At 34.5% G+C, this 19414-nt stretch overlaps 1 protein-coding gene across 2 annotated transcripts in view; it reads left to right on the top strand.

Annotated features, from left to right (window-relative positions):
• LOC129238819 (mitochondrial cardiolipin hydrolase) overlaps positions 1–7541 on the top strand; it is a 38902-nt gene extending 31361 nt beyond the window's left edge. Inside the window, exon 5 of one of the 2 annotated variants that reach the window (XM_054874013.1) lies at positions 7279–7541. The gene's annotated coding sequence lies outside the window, so the exon portion shown is untranslated. Of the gene's footprint in view, positions 1–3538; positions 3565–7278 lie in introns of those variants that run through there. The other variant, XM_054874012.1, reaches the window with a different exon arrangement.
• Positions 7542–19414: the final 11873 nt, after the last annotated feature.

Here is a 19414-nt window from a genome sequence, read left to right as displayed (position 1 = left end):
CGATCTTTTTGCCTCCCCACAAATCGACCCGGCCTAATACGTACATATGTATGCAGACATTTAAAAGAATATTAATGGCCCAGCAGAATAAATACTTAAAAATTTTCTCATGCAGTATAAGATGAAGTAAAATTAATTTAAAATCAATTAAAATTGACTATTCTAATTTTTCTCATTCGTGTTCCACGTTCTTACGCTTTTGTATTTATTTTTATCTCTCTTTTCTAGAAATAAAATGCCGGCCAAAAACTGTTGCCGCGGCCCAAACATTTACCCAATCACCCCGCTGTCTCCCTCTCTCCTATCGTTTTCTATTACAGGCACATAGCTAAGTGGCAAAATTAGAAAATTGGCACGAGTCATTTAGCAACAAACCTTTATTCATTTCAAGTGAAAGTAAACGTAAATGTAAGTTGGTTTGAACATTTCTTATTTCGTATTCGAAAAAGTTAGTGAACTCGAGAAAATATTTAAAAAAATTGAAATTAAAATGCTTTCATTGTTCTCAACAAGCAACAAACCATGTGCTTTTCTTCCATTGTTGTTGTTTAGAGATAGTAGAAATAACACAATTTACAAATTTTTCCTTGCTGCATACTATGGATTGTGGATGTGTTGACGAGTTCATTGACTTCTTCGCGATGTGGCGAAAGCGAACGACCAATCAGCCCCCACCTTAGAAGAACATTTACCCTTACACCGACAAGAAAAGTGAAAAAAGTGTCATACGTCGATTTCAATCAGCGTACGCAGACATATCTACACACCCATACGTACATGTTACACATATTAACATACTATATGTAGTCGCACAGCAACACCCCACGCCTGAATCAGCTGCTTTGCTTAGGTCTCTTGCTCATTTTGCTAGCCGGGCGACAGTTTTGGGTTGATGATAAGTAATTAGACAAATGGAGATAACCTGACAAGTAATGGAGAAAAAAGTGTGTAGGGAAAACTCGCGTATGTGCATATATATTTATACACGTAGTATACATGCCTATGCACTTATGTACAGGGAGAGCTTCGAATTAAATGCATCGACCACATAGTAAAGTTCTGGGAGATGCTTTCGATGCCAACGCTAAGTTTGATTATGAAGATTCCATATATAAATAATCATGCATAAATAAAGTTTAATGAAAATTCCTAGAAAACGATTAATTGGAATTTTCGATGCAGACATCCGTCGAAATATTATACAAGTAATGTAATATTAAAGGCGGCCGCCGTAGTGGAATGATTTTGTGCGTGACTCTCATGGAGTAGGTTGAGTTTTGACTTTTTTTTTTTTGTTGACGATGCTAGGCTTTTTCTTCCAGCAAAGGCGTGGCACCTGAGGGAAAAATCTTTCAAAAATCAACCATGTTTTGTAGTCATTTAAAACTTGCAAAAATTTTAGTTAAAAAGTTGATAAAATGTAAGAATTAAAAAGAAAAAAACAAAATCGAGCAACTATTTTGTATGGGAATTTTTTTTTTTCAAAATCAACGAAATTTTGTAGTCATTTAAAACTCTCACTTTAAAATTCAATGGATTATAAAACTGCATACCCAGAAAAATTCAAAAACTTTAGTTAAAAAGTTGATAAAATTTAAAAATTAAAAAAAAAAAAAATCCAGCAATTATTTTGCATAGGGATTTTTTTTTTTTGAAAAATCAACGATATTTTGTAGTAATTTAAAATTTGCACTTTTTTGCATAAAAATCAATGAATAATAAAACTGAATACCCCGAAAAATTCCAAAAATGTTGTACAAAACTTGAAACTTTGCGTTGTGCGGTTTTTGTTTTGATGGGGTGGTAAAAAAATACCATTCAAATTGATTTTACTGCTTTCCAAATTTTTTTTCGTCATAGCAGTTTTTCTACTCCGATTCATTTACTATATGGTACAGTGCGTTAAATAAAATTATTGTTATATATATTATTATATATATTAAGCACTGCAATTTTATTTTTGATGTTTCTAACCAAGTTTTGAAAATTCTAATGATGACATCACTATGGGACGACTCTTTAGGGAGGCAGATGTTTCAGTCGAAATTACCAAATTTGATTTAACTTTGATTAAAAGAATGCACTATATAATGCGTTTTTCAATAGGTGCGCTTCAACTTTTTCCGATAGGAAGGGCGAACGACGCAATATTTTTTATTTTTCGCTTGTCATTTGTAAACTTCATTAGTATACATTTCATCATGGAACGCTACAACTTGAGCAACGATTGCAAATGGTGCAAATTTTTTATGAAAATAATCGTTCTGTTGCTGCTACTTTAAGAGCATTACGGCATCTTCAGTGAGGAAGCTCACTTTTAGCTCAATGGCTTTGTCAACAAGCAAAATATGCGTTACTGGGCAGAAAGCAATCCACACGTGATTCATGAGGCACCGTTGCATCCCGAAAAAATCACTGTTTGGTGCGGTTTACATGCCGGCGGCGTAATTGGCCCATATTTTTTCGTTGACGAGAACGATCGCCACGTTACTGTGAATGGAAATCGATACCGCGACATGATAAACGATTATTTTTGGCCGCAATTGAATGGTATGGACTTAGACGACATGTAATTTCAACAGGACGGGGCCACAAGCCACACAGCACACGCTACAATTGATTTGTTGAAGAGTAAGTTCGATGAGCGCATTATTTCCAGAAATGGACCGGTCGAATGGCCGCCGCGCTCGTGTGATTTGACGCCCATAGACTATTTTCTTTGGAGTTATGTGAAGTCATTGGTCTACAGTAACCAGCCGGCGACGATTTGTAAGCTCAGAGCCAATATTGAACGCGAAATTGCTGGAATTTCGGCCGATTTATGCAAAAGAGTGGTCGAAAATTGGGTTCAACGATTGGACTTCGTAAAACGTGCACGCGGTGGTCATGCAAAAGAAATCGAATTTCATACTTAAATGTATATGTTCAAACTCGATAATAAAAAAGAAATTAGTTAAAAAAGTCAAACCGTTTGTGTTTTATTCAAAAAAAAGTTGAAGCGCTCTTACTGAAAAACGCTTTATATACAAGGTAGCGCCAAATTAATCACCCCATCGAAAAATTTATAATTTTTGTAAAAGGCGTCGTACCTCAATCATATTTGACACTTGGTAACTAGACAGCTGCAGTATGCAAATAATCAATTTATTATTCATTCTCCTACAAAAACTATATTAACCCCAAAATTCCAGTTTTGTGCAGATTAAAAAAAATTAAAATTTTTTTTATCAAAAATTCTTATCTTTTAATCAGATTTTTTAGAAACATTTTGTGTAAGCAATTTTATAGCACATTGAATTTTGTTATAATAAAGAGGCTTGTTTGAAATGGCTCAAAAAGCGCTTTAAATTTTCACAGTTTTTTTTGTGCTGACGGTGTTGTGTGTCTTCTTCCATATATTTAAAAGGATTTTGGAGCATTCGATCGACCTGACCTAATAAGCGGCTCCATCTTCTCGACTTTTATTCTAATTGCCTTAAAACTTTGGGAAATATTTTATTTAATAAACTATTATTATTTTAAATGATCGATTTTGCAGGGCTATTGAAAACACCCGTTATGGTACGAATTTATTTAAATTATTATATTTTAGTGCGCACGGGCATTAAAATATTAAATGTTTTTAATATATAATAAGAACAAGGAGACAAAAAAAAAAAGAAATCTGCAAAGCTCTGAAGAAATTATGATTTTCAAACAACTTGAGCTCGTTTTACGATGCAATGTATGAAACATTAGTTCAGGAGGTTGGCCCACATTTATGTAATTTGCTGTGAGTGAAAGAAAAAAGTCTCCGCAAAGTGCAAACTGAAGTTGCACTTAAAGGTTACCAGAGCAAGTAAAATAAAATGAACTAAGGAGAAGAGTGATTTTAAAGTAAAATAAAAATGAAAAATATTAAATACCCTTTCTTAAGAAAATTCATCTTTGACCCATCCTAAGCTGCTTCGAGTGACGAAGTAACCCGCCATCGCATTTCTAACTTATTTAGTTTAGTTTAGTTTATCGTCGATGATCTTTTTGTACGTTTGACACTTACAGTACAGCTAATTAAGCCAAGATTTATACTCTTAAAGTGACTTAGAGTGGCGTCGCTTAAATTTCATTTTTTTTTTAAGAAAATCGGTTTCTCTTTAACAGAAAAGAGAGCACACAGGCGCGACTTTGGACTGACAAAAAACGCAAAACGAATATAATTCATCACCTATTTAACTATTTTTTATTATTGTATTATTATTTTTTTTTTTTTCGGTGAAAGTTTCTAAATATTTTAGTGAATAAGGCGAAACATACGTACGTCGTTACCGTTAAGTGCATTTCCGCGTAATAAACACAACTGCCTGCGCAGTGTATTTGCGAATGCATTTTGAATGCTACTTGGCTTGCGCTGGAAGTAAGACCAGAAAAATAATTGAAATTAGCGGTTATTTAAATGCAAAACCATCCGATTGCTGAAATACCTCCACATACTTTACTCTCACATACAGGTCACGTCAAAAAGACTAAGAATAATGATAACCCGAATTCCTTTTGGTATTTCAGCTGCGATACGATTGGTGACTTTGACAGGAAATCTCAATGCAGGATCACAACGCCAATTGGGTAGCAAGTTAAATTTACATATTTTTGTTTATTGCTTTTTGCATATATGTAGTACAGCTAAATTTGCATGACTTGTTGTTGTTGCTGTTGTTGTAGAGAACACATTAGCTATTCAAATCGCGTCATCTGTGACGCCGTCGCTAAGGCTGGAAGTCATTAATAATTGCATTTTATTTATTCGCATTGATCAAGCGACCAAGAAGAAAGACACCTGAGTGGTGGACTATGGGCTTGGAATCTGTTGATATGTATTTATTTGCTCATATATGTACGTGTACACACTGAGCGTGAAAATAATACTAGTTTTTACTATTATTTTATTTCTATATTATGTTTTTTTATAATTTTGTTTTAATATTTTTTATTTGACTTTTTCATTTTTTTTTATTTTATTTGATTTTTTAAATTTTTTTAATTTATTTTATTATATATATATATTTTTTTTATATTTCATTTTTAAATATATTTTTTATGTTTTTATATCTTAAATATTTTGTTTACTTTTTTTTTTTAGAATTTTCAATTTAAATTCAAATTCATTTTTTTTTAATTTTATTTGATTTTTAAAATTTAAATTTTTTTTTTTGTTATATAAACATATATATTATTTTTTTTTTATATTTCATTTTTATTTACTTTTTAATATACTTTTTATGTTTTTATATCTTTTATTTATTTTTTTTTAATTTTTTGTTTTAGAATTTTCTATTTAATTTATTTTTGTATTTGTTCTTATATCATTTTATAAAAATATAGTTCAAAAAACCATTAACTCAAAGTTTTTAACTTTAATTACAATAACATTTTAAAAAGTGCCACAAAATCTCCAGCGTTTTAGTCAGAATTTTTAGAAAATTTCTGGGAATACAGTTTTTGTGATGGTGTAACTTTTGACTGCTGCGCATTTTCTTCTACATAAAAATATTTCGAGCGTTCGTTTTATCATAATTTCCTTTATTTTCCATTGGAGCATACGGCCTCAATAAAGCATTTATACCTGGTTCTGTTTTTCGCAAGCAATTTTAGTGCGTTCCTTCGTTCATCGACTTCTTTTTGTAGCGATCTTCGCCATGTAGCCTTTCTTGCGGCTTCCTGGCGCTTCCTTGAGGGTTGCAGTCAAGAGCTTAGGGTGGGGAGGCAAAAATATCGCCCATTGCTCTGTGAAAATCATATTCTAGGGTCAAAATAAGAAACATTGCCGAAGGAACCATGCCTCTAAAACGAATTCTGATGTCCCCCAATTTGGGTCGAACTTTTTAGTTTCTTTTTTCATGTAAAGGCCAAAAATGGTGATATTTTGAAATGATTGTATGGGGAACCCCCCAGGGGAGTTCCAGGGGGTGTGCCACTGGCATGGGTGGATCGGCCGTCCAAAGTTAGTGGGGTCGGTCATACATTTGGACTCGATTGGAGCACTCTAAATGGGTCAAAGTGGGATTTTTCGTTCGACCCAAATTGGGAGACATTAGAATTCGTTTTAGAGGTATGGTTCCTTCGGCAAAGTTTCTTATTTTGATCCCTAGAATACGATTTTTACAGAGCAATGAGCGATTTTTAAATCGACCCGCCCTGTTTACCCAACAATCTTCCAGACATGAATACATGCATATCTTCGAGATATGTGTGAGGGAATGTCTCTGTACGAAAATGTGAGCAACCCACATTTACATACTTTCAGATAGTGAACTGCCCTTGAAAGCCCCTCTATCAACTGCAATCACCTCAAAAATGGTAAATGACTCCACACGTTAAGGAACTTCAACACAAAATTATTGGGTTGAATTCCTGGACATGAGGGTTATGAATGAAATGAAATGGCTGATCTAAAAAGTCACATTAACGAATTTCTCAGAAAGTGGAAGGAGAAGAAATTCGTTGTACACTGGCGGAATTCCATCAAGTCAGGTCAGCTATAAGCGAAACAATTCCTATAAGCTACTTTCGCTCAGCAGAGTAGTAACTGTTTACTTTACAGACCACTGTAGCCGGAGATACCACTTAAACAAAATTAGACTCTCTGAGACCATCATCTGTCGATTCTGTGCAATGGATACTGAAAATTCAAAACACTTTCTTTGTGAATGTCCTGCGTTAACCAGAAAAAGCGGCACCACATTGGATGTATTGCCAATATATCTCTTTTGGTCACGGTTCGCAGTAGCCTTATAATAATTACATATTATTATTTTCACCGCCACTGTAGGTACTCCTTCACTACTTGTTGTATGTAATTTTAATACCCGCTATGAAAGTGAGGAACTTCAACAAAATTTATCAACATAAGGGTTGGCCATTTGGGTTTCTTCTTTCACGGCATTTGTGTTGCAGTCTCATATACTATATGTGTATGTATGTACGTATATAAATATTATAGGGTTCTGAAATTGCCGCTTGCTGTCGTGTAAAGTTGACCTTTTAAAAATTGTAATTACTTTTTAAGTCAGGGTTGTAATGACCTTCTCATCGTTCATTATTGAAGCTTCAAGCATAAATTTAATAAATTTCAGTTAAGACGGATTAAATGTGAGATGTCGGATCGAGTAAAATATATGCATCCATATTTATCAATATGCACCAATTGTTATTACTTAAATTTGCTGGTTGTTCTTTAACACTAATAAATTTATTATTGAACTCTTAAATAATGAAAACTAATATAGAAATTATTTTCTGCAGCTAAAATTGATGTACTAGTGGAGGTGAAAAAGTTCGCGGAATGAAGAGTTTGCAAAGAAGAGAGGGAATCTTTCCCTTGGAAATACCTCTTTTCGCCAAGATAACGAAACAAAAACTTCGATAAAAGCCTAACCAGGGCTCGACTGGTTTGCGCGCTCCCCGAACTTCAATCCCATAGAACACTTACGGCCTGAGCTAAACTGATTTTTCTCAGCAATCGAGACATTTTCCCGCGCCCTCAAATAATTATGGCAACAAATAGAAGCAAAATGGTTTCAAATTACAGCAGGTATTTGCTAAAAACAGTATGCGACCCAAAATATATGCACTTCTGAAAGTGAAAAGTGGCTACCCAAAGCATTGGCATACAGACCAAAAAGAAAAAAACAATTATGAAATTTTTAGATATGTATACCTATTTCAATTAAATTTATAAAAATTAATTTATGTTTGACTCCTACAAATTTGATTGATTACCTTTGAGAACGAAATCGGTCTAATTATAACTTGACTATATTTTCCGATATCACTAACCTACGATCAATACTTTGGACAACTCTTAATAACCCTCCATTGATATAAGTAATTTTGTTCCATAGTTTTGTGTACGATAATGAAAAAAATAAGTGTAATATAGGTGTTGTGTTTGTGTACTATTACATGCCACAGGTTGGTTAAAAATTATTGAAAGCAATAATAAAACAATGTGAAATTTTAAATGAAATGAGTTTTTGTATTTAATATAATGCTCCTAAATGGCGACTGCCATTGCTAAATAAATTTTTGCGCGCATCCCATATGGTAGAGCATGGGCTCGAGATCTACTGTGGGTATGAATCACTAAATGTTAGAAAGAAAAAAGTTTTGTTTTTTGAACAAGGGTTGCTCCTCGGGTGTATTTGTCCATGAAATTAAAAAAAAAAAAACCATCAGCTGTTCGGCGGCGGTATTAAACTGTAGAGGCCCCTTCATTTCTAGAACAACATCAAGCCGCACACTACAAATTGGAAGAAGAGCTCGGCCATACATCGAACAAATTATATTTATAATCTCTAGAGAACGGCTGAGCATCGTTTGTTGAAGCCGAATTTGTTGTAAAACTAACAAAAAAAGGTGCTTTGATGACATATAATTCTTAACAAATCGCGGCAGTCGTTTCTTTCTTTTGCTAACCGGCGTCAGTTGGACACACCAGGGGAAGCCAAGCCCTTCTCCACCTGATCTTTCCAACGCAAAGGAAGCTTTCCTCTTGCTCTGCTACCACCAGCTGTTACCGCATCGAATACTTTCAGATCCGGAGCGTTTGTATCCATTCGGACGACATGACCCAGCCAACGGAGCCGCCAGATCTTTATTCGCTGCTCTATGTCTATGTCGTCGTAAAGCTCACACAGCTAATTGTTCCATGGCCTGCGATACTCGCCGTCGACAACGAGAAATGTCCAAAATTTTCCACAGAATCTCTCTCAAACTCACTCATTCTAAGGGGAAAACATTTGGATAAATGAATTTTAAGAAATGTTCGGCTAAATTCGGCTCTTTTTTGGTCGAAGCCGAACCGAGGCCAAACTGAAATTTTGAGTTCGGGGCTAAAGCCAAAGTTGGGTCATTTTTTAATGATCTCCCTCAAATTTAATACTCTTGTAAAACGGATGAGCCTAATGCTAATACAATCTCTGTCATGATTTTCTCGAAGCTCTGTAAAATACTGCCCGCAGCTCTTTGCGACAATAACTTCACGAAATCCTTTTCCTTATGTATTATAATGATGTACCTGCTAATTCATTTCAGATGCCTATACTATTAGTAAAGCGGCCGCCGTAGCCGAATGGGTTGGTGCGTGACTACCATTCGGAATTCACAGAGTGAACGTTGGTTCGAATCTCGGTGAAACACCAAAATTAAGAAAAACATTTTTCTAATAGCGGTCGCCCCTCTGCAGGCAATGGGAAACCTCCGAGTGTATTTCTGCCATGAAAAAGCTCCTCATAAAAATATCTGCCGTTCGGAGTCGGCTTGAAACTGTAGGTCCGTCCATTTGTGGAACAACATCAAGATGCACACCACAAATAGGAGGAGGAGCTCGGCCAAACACCCAAAAAGGGTGTAATTTCACGCTTAGTCCAACTTGGATCTTCCCGAACGATTCCCTTTTACGTCACGATTACGATTCTGTCGGTGACGCTTTCAGTATTTTTAAACCAACCTGTATATACTCGTACACTAATAATAAATGCTACAAAAGATTTTACTATGAAAAATATATTTGCCGTAAATCGTCGAGATCCAGTCGCGTACTCGTATTATCGTAATTATAAAACCACAAGCATTGAAACATAATCATTGGCTACAGATATGTTGGATTTATTGACAGCTGTCCGTTAATAAATAACTTTAGAGATAAATTATAATGAAACTCAATATTGATTCTCATAAAATTTTCAAAGAACTACTAAGTAAATAAATGAGATAATGATAAATGTAATTATAATCAGACTTGGAACTCCAACTATGATAATACATACATACTTATGTAAGTTCATAAATGGCATTCCAACTGTATAAAAGTTCTATTTAAAATTAAATCCACTTCATAATAGTGGTTCTTATCCACTCAGAAATCAAAGTAGCCTCTACAAAAAATGCCTAAATAAAGAAAATTGAGGAGCTTCTAAATTAAAAATAAAACAGTACAGAACAACATAAGAACCAAATTTTTCAATTGAAATAAAAAATTATTTTTACTTAATTATTTAGTAGAAGAGAAATAGACTCTATCGAAAGCTCAACTTAATATGAAGCGAAGGCATACACATTTATCTATTGTATAAAACAGAAGAGATACTATTTGATAATAAGAAAACATTTTTCTTCGGAAATAATTTTATATGATTGACTATAATCTAGTGGCAGACAACGATGTATAAAACAAATATACAAGAGTCCAAGTCAGTTAGGGTATTCACACAGCGAGCGATGCCATGTAATGATCCAAGTATATTGAACATTGTGGTAAATTCTTATAAAAATTGTTTTATTTGATGAAGGCTTGAGTGTAATAAGAAGTAAAGTTGGAAAATTTTTTGAACACATATAGGATTTTTGAATTTTATTGAATGTTGGTAAAGAGTTTGTTAAAGTGAAATATCTTTGGTTCTTTTTAACATCTTCATAATTGTTATGTTTTTTAGGAAAAAAATTACTAACAATTTTTTTTTTTTTTTGTAAAAAGTTAAAAAAAAATGTTAGACAAATTTAAAAAGTTAAATAAAGAAATTTTCATAAAAACAAAACAAAAAAAATAAGAAAATCTGCTTTTTTTTCAACAAATTTAAAATTTTGTTTTATCATAAAAACAAAAAATATAATAACAATACAAATCTGAGAACGGTGTTTTTTTTTTAATTATCGGGTCAGTCCATAAGTTCGTGCGTATTTTATCCATAATTTCACTTTTGTACGGTTTTTGCATACAAAAAATTATTCGCGGAATATAACGGAACTATTTATTTATATTTTCTTTGATATACAAGCGAATTTAGTCGCGGATGGAAACACGTGTTGTTAAAAAATAAAATGCAGTCTTCGAACGCGTACTTATAAGAGGCACATTTTGTATTTTTTTATAAAAGTGGTAAAAATGCAACAACTACTGCTGCAGATAAAAACACTGTTCACGGAGAGGATACCGTAAGTGTAAGGACTGCGGAAAAGTGGTTTTCAAAATTCCGAAGTGGTAACTGCGACGTGGAGGATGCCCCGCGCGCTGGTCGTCCTGAAGTCTTTAACTCCGACGCTTTGCTCGAACTCGTGGAAGCTGAGCCAAATTTGACAGTCGATATGATAGCTCAGAGGTTAAATTCATCGCATGGAACAGTTCACAGGCACCTGGTTCAGTTGGCAAAGTTTTCAAAGCTGGGAAAATGGGTTCCGCATAGACTTTCCGTCGCCAACCTTCAGCGGAAAATAAATGTGTGTTCTCAGCTGCTGCTACGGCTTGAAAATGAAAGTTTTCTGAGGCGTATCGTTACTGGTGATGAAAAAAGGGTCCTTTACAATAATCCTGTTCGCAAAAGCCAATGGTTAGATAAAGATGAAACACCAGAACCGACCCCGAAAGATGGCTTTCACTCCAAGAAGATTCTCCTATCTATTTGGTGGAATATGGGCGGTATTGTTTATTATGAACTTCTGGAACCAAACCAGACGATAACTGCTGATTATTATTCCCATCAGCTATCAAACCTGAATGAGGCACTTAACAAAAATCGACCGTCTTTAGTGAATAGACGCAAAGTTTTGTCTCACCACGACTACGCAAGACCTCATACCACAAGACAAATACAGGGTGGCTGATGAATTTTGCTACATTAAGAAACTCAAATAACTTTTTTTTTAGTGAATGGAATTCATTTTTTTTTTTTTCAAGTTGAAGGTCATTAAATTTTATTAAAAGTAGCTTAACTAGTTTTAAAAATAATTGAATTTAAATGCCCCCCATGCTCGTTGACACAAGTGCGGCATCTTAGTAAAAAATTGTTCATTGCTGCTTTGAGAGTTGCGACAGGAATAGCCGCAATTGTTGCCAGAATGGATTGTTTTAGTTCATCCAAATTTGTTGGCTTTGTTTTATAAACTTCTTGTTTACATAAACCCCACAAGAAAAAGTCAGGTGCAGTAAGGTCAGGCGACCTGGGGGGCCAACGAAATTCGGAGTTTCTTGAAATCAGTTTATTGGGAAATTTTCGTCGCAACTCTGTCATAACAGTCTGGGCTATGTGAGACGTTGCCCCATCTTGTTGAAACCACACAGAGTTGAAAGGAATTCTCTTTCGGCGTAGTTCTGGATAGAAAAATTCTTTCAGCATTTTCAAATAACGGTCTCCAGTAACCGTAACGGTGTGACCATTTTCTTCAAAAAAATAAGGCCCGACAATACAGCGTGAAGAAACCGCACACCACACTGTCACGCGAAGAGGATGCAATTCCGTCACGTGGAGTATCTGTGGGTTAGAAGTACTCCATATTCGACAATTTTGTTTGTTCACATAGCCGTTTAAATCGAAATGGGCCTCATCAGACATGAAAAGTCAGTTTAACATGTTTTGGTCTTCTTCCACCATTTGCAGGATCTTCTGGCAAAATTCCAAGCGAATCGGCAAGTCTGCTGCATTCAGTTTGTTAACCATTTGAATTTTGTAGGGAAATAAGTCTAAATCTTTGTGCATTATTGTTTGCAAAGACTGTCGGCTGACACCAAGTTGAGCAGATAAGCTTCTTGTTGAAACCCTTGGATTGCTTTGTATAGCTGCAGCTACAGCAGCGATCGTTTCCTCCGTCCGAACTGGTGGGTTTCGATGATAAGGCCTTCTTGCGACTGTTCCTTGCTCAGCAAAATTATTCACCAGTCTCATTATGGTCCATCTGCTCGGGGGATCGCCCCCAAACATCCGCCTGTACTCTCTCTGTACCAAAACTACGGACTCCAGTGCGTGATAGCGGCGGACTATCCAAATTCTTGTTTGCGTGTCCCAGTTATCCATTTTAATAAATTTTAAAGATCAATCTGCAAATTAAAACAAAAATGGAACAGATAACTTAAAAAGAAAAAAAGTTATTCAATTTTTTTTTGGTAGCGGCTTTCATCAGCCACCCTGTATTAGGCAAGCTGAACGAACTCGGATGGGAGCTAATGCCGCATTCACCATACTCTCCGGATATTGCACCTTGTGATGATCACCTTTTCCGTGGACTTCAATCCCATATGAGTAACAAGAACAACTCCTCAAAAGAAGCTATAAAAAGGGATATCGAAGCGTATTTGGCTCCAAGGACAAACAATTTTTTGAGCAGGGAATTCAAAATTTGCCTAAACGTTGGGAGGACAATATAAATAATGAAGGAAAATATATTATAGATTAATAGATGCTTTAAACATCTTTTTTATCAATTTTGAAACCTCTTTTAAAAAACGCACGAACTTATGGACTGACTTGATAGAAAGCAAAAAAATATTTTTTTTTTATAAAAACTGTTTGCTTTGTAATTTCTAAAAAACACCCTCTTCAAATTTTTGTTCTTATAATTTTATTATTAAAAGCTGACGCTATGCTCAGTAATCCCAGCAAGTTTCAAAATGGAACTCATAATTTTTCGAGTCATATTCAAATAGTTACAGCGAACCAGTAAAAAGTCAGTAAAAAATACTGTAAATAATAAATAAAGGAACTAATTGACTTAAAATTGATAACATTCAAAGCCTTGTATGCAAATTATAAAAAAAATATTAAAAAAGTATAAAAAGGAAATGAAAGAAAAAATTTTTTTATATTTAATATTAAATAATTAGAAGAAATTAAAAAATATAAAAAAATAAAAAAATAAAATTAAAAGAAATTATAAATAAATTAAAACAGAGAATATATAGACAATAAAAAGTAACAAAATAAAAATATTATGTAAAAAAAAAAATAAAATTTAAACAAATTTGTTTACCAGTTAGTGAAACATCGCATTTTTTACATATTTGGGAATAACCGTTATTGGTACCCGTACTATTAAGTTTTGTAAGTATCAGATATTATTAAATATATTACAAATTATAAAAAAATGTTTAAAATAAAAGAAGGTTTTTTATTATTATTTTTTAATAAATAATAATAAAAAATATTGAAAAAATATAAAACGGAAAGTGAAAGAAAAAATGTAATGTCAAATTATTAAAAAAAAAATGTAATGTCCAAAAAAAAGAAATAATGAGAAAAAGATAAAAGAAGAGAATGTAGGGAAAATAAAAAATAACAAAATAAAAACATTAAGTAACAAAAATAAAAAATTAACAAAATAAAAAAACCAAAAAAATTAAAAAATAAAGAAACCAAAAAAAAAAAATTAAAAAATAATAGTTTAATAATTTAAATTTTTCCATCACAAAATTGTAAAAAAATTCTTTAATGTTTTCCATTTTTGAGAATTACCGTTATTGGCACTCATACTTTTAAGTTCTTGTAATCTATCATCCTTGGCCTATATCTATTTGGTGAAGTAAAAAGTTTTGGGCGTGTTGCGCTAGATGTCTTTAGAGAGCCTCATCTCACGTTGTATACAGAACTTATTTTATGTACTTGGGTGACGTGTTACGTAAAAAATGTTTTGTTGCTTGGGGATGCCAGTTGTATGTTACATTTGTGCTGTTTATTGACCCAATACAGTATCGGAAGCAATAGCAGAGCGATGCTTCGAACGATTCCATTCTGTTAATCTGAATCAGATCTGATAAATGAACCGCCAATGCCAATAAAATCGTGAATTTGTAGAGTCGGATCGGCATGTCAGAACACATTTTACTCCCCATAAAATGAAGACTAGCCCCAAAAAAATCTGTCTCAATCAGACTACGATTTGTGCTAATTTTATAATAATATAGAAAAAGTGAAATGAAGTGAAAAAGCGAAAACTTTTCATATATTTTCCACAGTGCCTTAAAGGTAGCAGTCTTTTATGTAAAGATTTACCAATAAAAAATTCTAAAATATTTACTAGCCTGTCCAGAAATTCCTATAACCCACAGGTTAATTATTTCAAGCTGGTTTCGAAAATCTTGACTACCTTAAGAATGTATGTATGAATTTATGTATACATATGTATGAAGAATTGTACTAGGTGTGTTCAAAAAGTATGGTGAATTTTGAATTTTCGCAGGTTACGTATATTCGAATTTCAATTTTTTTTTGGCGATATGTTGGTATTCATGGCGATGAGTTCGGCCGTTTTAAATGTTCAGCTAATTGTTGAAATTGTCGTCTTGGATTTTTACCTATTCAAAGACATGGATCAGAGAACCTGTATCAAATTTTGTGTGAAAAACGATATTAAGTGCGCGGATGCATTTCGAATGTTGGCTGTGTCATACGGAGAAGCTATTATACTTTGGACCAAAGCAACGTTTATCGGTGCTACAAAATGTTCTCAGAAGGCCGAGAAGATGTGAACGACGAAAAACGTGCCGGACGCCCAACGAACAGACGAAAAAATTGATGAAGTGAAGAAAATGGTATTGGCCAATTGTCGAATCACCATTAGAGAAGTTATTGAGGACCTAGACATCGATTGGCTCGTGCCATTCGATTTTTTTCCAATGATTTGGGCATGAGACGGGTCGCCGCAAAATTCGTACCAAAACTGCTCAATTTCGACCAAAAGCAGGATCGCATGAACATTGATAATGAGATGTTGGACTCTGTCCACGACGACCTAGATTTGCTCAATAACTGGTGATGAACCGCGTTTATGGTTATGACGTAGAAACTGAAGCTCAATGATCTCAATGTAAGCTGCCGCACGAACCAAGACCGAAAGAAGCGCGCCAAGTTCGATCGAATGTAAAAGTTTTGCTTACCGTTTTCTTCGATTAAAGGGGCGTTGTGCATAATGAGTTCTTGTCACTAGACAAAACGGTCAATAAGGAATATTACCTGCAAGTTATGCGCAATTTGCGCGAAGCAATCCGCGAGAAACGCCCGGATTTGTGGAAGAACAAAAATTGGCTCTTGCATCACGATAACGCCGCTCCTCACACATCGTTGCTTGTGCGCGACTTTTTAGCCAAAAACAACACACTAATGATGCCATAACACCCGTATTTCCCATATCTGGCCCCCTCTGACTTTTTCTTGTTCCCGAAACTGAAGAGTCCCATAAAACGACGCCGCTACTACGCTAATGAATAAATAAATACTTTTTGAAAAAAAAACACAAAATTCACAATACTTTTTGAACACACCTCGTATGTGTTAGTGTAATAAAAATATAAATAAAAAGATTAAAAGTAGTGAGATTTTGTTGTCAAATAAACCAAATAACTATTTATTTTTATAAATCCCACTTGAGGCAATGGATTCACTGAAAGTTGTGACATATTTGAAACTATAGTAAGTGTAAAAATATTTTATTATTGTTTATGGTATTTGTTTGTAATCAAGAGTTCATTTATACCATACTTTTGGAACTGGTATCAAAGTTCATACACTTACTCACGTAAATACATACAAACATTCACTGCATATGTACATATATACAACTCACATTTTCATGATATGATAAGAGCATTTTATCAACTAGTTTTAGTGCTTCATATCTGTGAGTATTTGATGTTCATCTACTTGTAAATAGTAACAGAATGTGATATTTTTAGGTCTATGTGCGTTCTTAAGGTGTAATCGTAGAAGTATGGTTCATTTATGTCCCGTAATACAAGAAGCTTACACTCAAAACCATGCCATAGATTATCTTAATAATTTTTTAGGGAAAGCAAAAAGAGAAGAAACTACATGAACTCACTTAAGTTGTATACCAATGAGGCTTCGCACCTTAGTGTGTTTCTCCGAAGCCGATAAACTAATTTACCTGTTAAAAAATATGAAATAAATCGAACCGTACACCAATTAAAAACACAAAATAATTGTTATATGGAGCTAAAACTTTCGTCATTCGCATTGAATTCGATATCGCTCTTATCACCACCGTGACTTCATTTTGCAGCGATCGATTATTTTAAGCTATTTTCTCACCACTTTTCAACACATACAAAAGTTGCTATTTATGGCCTTTATTATGAGCGGTGTTTGATCATCAACTATGATCGAAAGGGCTAATCGAACGAATTCTCATTTTGTGGTCCGACAAAAATAAAAGAAAAAGTGATTCCATCAAAATAAGTGTGTTTAAAGATAAAGAGAAAGCGAGTTGTGGAAATTTTTGTGATGGAGTTGTAGAACGACGATGAGAGATTAGTGGACGTCTGGGTCCACCATATTTGTGGCCAGTTTCATGCTATAGGCTCGTTTTCTAATCTCTCTGTGCCGCCATACCAGTGGTATGTGGGGCGTGCGCAAAACAGAAACATCGGAAGATGTTGCGATAATACAGGGTTGGCCATATTAAACTGACCCATTGAGTAACCCTATAACTTTTTACTGTAATTTGAAATCTAAGGTTTACGTCAACAAGCCAAAGACACTAGGCGCACTTAAGGCCAATATCCGACGGGAAATAGCCGCCATATCGGCCGAGACGCTGGCCAAAACTATGGAAAACGCCGAAAAACGGGCACATTACGCTATACGAGCTAAGGGCGACCACTTGCGCGATATCATATTCAAAAAGTGATGTAAACGAATCTCCTTGAACTAAATTAAATGTTTTTCACAATGAAACACAAAAAAATGTTTCTTTTTCCATATTTTTTTAATAATCACATGGGTCAGTTTAAGATGGCCAACCCTGTACATATCCAAATACGTGCTAAGGGCGACCACTTGCGCGATATCATATTCAAAAAGTGATGTAAACGAATCTCCTTGAACTAAATTAAATGTTTTTCACAATGAAACACAAAAAAATGTTTCTTTTTCCATATTTTTTTAATAATCACATGGGTCAGTTTAATATGGCCAACCCTGTCCTATACCGTCTTATACCGTTGTGAGCCTTAGAGTTGAGCGTCTTTGTCGTCAGTTCGTAGATAGTCCACCTCCTGTTCACCCTAGAATAACTCAAGTATTCGGCGCTCTTCGTAAACCATCGCAAAAGAAGAATACGCTTTCTATTGTATTGTTCCAGCTTGGATGAAACGGAGTGCCCTCCATATTAAATCAATGGTGGTACTTCAAGAAACATCCGTGACCGCTTAATATTTGGGTTAAATAGTGGTCACCGTCTCCGTGTCTTCTGGACACCCATTGGCTAATTTTGAGGATAAGTCTATAGGTCCTACGTCCGTTAACAGACGAGTCCCATCTGCTTTGCCATTTTTCTAACGAATGCAGACGTTCTGTAACTTTCGCTTCAGTTGTCGGCTTTACTCCTTGTCTGTAATAAGGGTGTCCCATTTCATGCACAAGTATATATATTGGGAGATTTCAAGCGATGACGCAAATCACGTCTTCTGAAAAGGTCTGATTTGGTCCTTCCAACCCCTTTGGAAATGGTTCCTATCCAATAGGTGTAGTCTTTCTAAAATATTAGTTTGTGATGAAAGAAATCCATTATTTTTGCGTAAAATTTTGCGCAAATGCTTTAAAACTGTTTTATGTTCGATCTTTGACTCCTGGGCGATGCTACGATTTCTAACTTGCCGGCCAACTTTAATTATTTCTGTAATTTTATTAACATATTCTTTAATATCAAAATTGCCTAAACGGAATCGACAAATCCAAAATTGCACGTAATTAGCTGTTTACTATAACAGCACCACTATACTATCGGCGGCACCATAAACACCATTCACAATTTCAGCGGCCTGGTGACCTGGCTTGCATTTTCGCCTTTCTCAAAGAAAAACTGTAAAATATACCGAGTTCTCTCTTTGTTGCCTTCCAATACTCCGAATTGAGCATTGACAACGAAATTTGGCGGCAATATGCAAACTCCTCAGTCTCTGCTTTGCTATCAGAAATTCTAGTTGTTCTGGAAAGTATTTCAGCCAAAAGTGGATAAAATGTATCAATTTTTCAATTTATCATATTTCTGTTTGGTTTTAGATTCCATTGTCGGCCCTCACCTGAAAAGCCAAGAACTGGAATTTATTTATGCAGAAATCAAAAAACACTATAGTTCACCTTCATCCAATTGAGGTCCTGCTCAAATGCATCCTTTTTTTGCCAACTAAGCCTTAGAACTCCTTTTCCAAATTCGGGATCTTCGTGCATTAGCGACACGGGCCTTTGCAATTGTGATTTGGTATTAACAACTTTAGAACTATGATACATTTAATACTATTACATACTACATTTAATGAAAATTGTTTACTGTTGAGTCGCCAAAAAGTTAAAAACAAACGCCAATTATAATACTTAACTTTCAGTAATTTATGTACTCTACGCTACAGCATCAAGCAATATTCTATTTAACAAAAAATTCTGTACTCATCGAAAATTTCGACAGGCAAGTCCTTACTAACAATATGAAATTGAAATTCGATCTTTGACTATGAATATCGCTGACTATCGAAAATCAATCATAATAAGGACCTTTATTTCTAGCTTCTCAATGGAAAAATGAATATTGCTCGTTTGTGTTCGGGTTGAGACCCAAACAATTTAAAGAATGCTCTGCAAATGTAACTGAAGAAAGTGCT

This window comes from Anastrepha obliqua, chromosome 2 (genome assembly GCF_027943255.1).
Source record: "Anastrepha obliqua isolate idAnaObli1 chromosome 2, idAnaObli1_1.0, whole genome shotgun sequence".
Lineage (NCBI taxonomy): Eukaryota > Metazoa > Arthropoda > Insecta > Diptera > Tephritidae > Anastrepha > Anastrepha obliqua.
This window is presented reverse-complemented; position numbering and strand designations above follow the sequence as displayed.